The 1,592-nt window shown below is 31.5% G+C and overlaps 1 protein-coding gene across 1 annotated transcript in view; it reads left to right on the top strand.

Annotated features, from left to right (window-relative positions):
- LOC124420081 overlaps positions 1 to 1,592 on the top strand; it is a 131,544-nt gene that overhangs the window by 11,161 nt on the left and 118,791 nt on the right. The gene's annotated exons all lie outside the window — the stretch shown is intronic.

The following is a 1,592-nucleotide window of genomic DNA, read 5'->3' as shown; positions in this document are numbered from 1 at the left end:
ATTTCACGTTTCTAGGTTCAATATTATACAAAAATCCAAAAAGTACCTTTTGAAGAACGAAAAGGTTTCAAAAAGTCCCCTTTTATATGTTCTCACTTAATCCATACTTAATTTCATGTTTCTAGGTTCAATATTATAAAAAATTCAAAAAGTACCTTTTGGTTAAGGAAAAGTCTCCTTTTATAGATTCTCATTTACTCCGGGCTCTACATGCTTAATTTAATGTTTCTAGGTTAAATTTTATAGAAAACTCAAAAAGTACCTTTTGTAGAACGAAACAGTACCAAAAAGTCTCCTTTTATAGATTCTCATTTACTCCGGGCTCTACATGCTTAATTTCATGTTTCTAGGTTCAATATTATACAAAAATCCAAAAAGTACCTTTTGAAGAACGAAAAAGTACCAAAAAGTCCCCTTTTATAGATTCTCATTGACTCCGGGCTCTACATACTTAATTTCATGTTTCTAGGTGCAATATTATAGGAAATTCAAAAAGTACCTTTTGAAGAACGAAAAAGTCCCCTTTTATAGATTCTCATTGACTCCGGGCTCTACATGCTTAATTTCATTAACGAAATAAAAATTCGCCCGTTATTTGGTATTTATATGTATAAGTTAAAAAACCAAAATCAATGTTTTATGAAAAAAGTACCAAAAATAGGTACAATTTTCACCCCTTAAACATCCGAATAACCAAAAAGTACTAAATTTATATTTTTATTTTTTCGTCAAGTTATGAAGGAGCCAAAAATATTGTTTGAATGTTCACTGGTTTAAAAGATACATGGGGTGCAAAAAAAGTACCAAAATACAGTTTTTACCCGTTTATTCCCTAAAGGGGCCGAAATTGAAAAAAGTACCAGACACCTGTCCGCTTATTTTTTAAATGAACGACGATAAGCTTTAAACTATTTTTGTATCTTTTCTAGTTTAGGAGATATAAGGTTACCGATTTTACCCGTTTTTACTCTTTTTTACCCCTTAAACATTCGAATTTCCAAAAATCCCGTCTTAGTGGATCTATTTGGTGGGAGACCAACCCCCGGTCCAAATTTCAGCTCTTTAGCTTTAACCGTTTAGGCTGTGCGATGATGAATCAGTCAATCAGTCAGTCAGTCAGTCAGTAACGTTAGAATTTTATATATATAGATTACATTTGGGTCCTTAATTCAATTTTTTTGGTAATCGTAGAGCAGTTTTTAATTGCTAAATTATTATGTGAATAAGCTTCGAATTTAATTAAAAAAACATTTAAGAAATAGTATGTTATCGCTATTACTCAGAATACCCATATATATATAATAATCCGCAAAGGTACTTAATCGATAAAGAGTATATACTAAGACCAGCCTCAGGTTGCATAAAATATGGCTCAAGAAAGTAATAATTAAATACCTATGACCGTCAGACAGTAAGAAATACGGAAACTAAAATAGACATAGGGAATAGAGCTATATAAGGGAACGATAGTTCGAGTTAAGTTTTAATTCAGTTCTTGTTCAGTTCTAGTTCAGTTCTAGTTCAGTTCTAGTTCAGTTCTAGTTCAGTTCTAGTTCAGTTCTAGTTCAGTTCTAGTTCAGTTCTAGTTCAGT

The sequence above is a fragment of the Lucilia cuprina genome, chromosome 5 (assembly GCF_022045245.1).
Source record: "Lucilia cuprina isolate Lc7/37 chromosome 5, ASM2204524v1, whole genome shotgun sequence".
Lineage (NCBI taxonomy): Eukaryota > Metazoa > Arthropoda > Insecta > Diptera > Calliphoridae > Lucilia > Lucilia cuprina.
The sequence above is the reverse complement of the archived record's forward strand: the minus strand, read 5'-3'. Positions and strand labels throughout refer to the sequence as shown.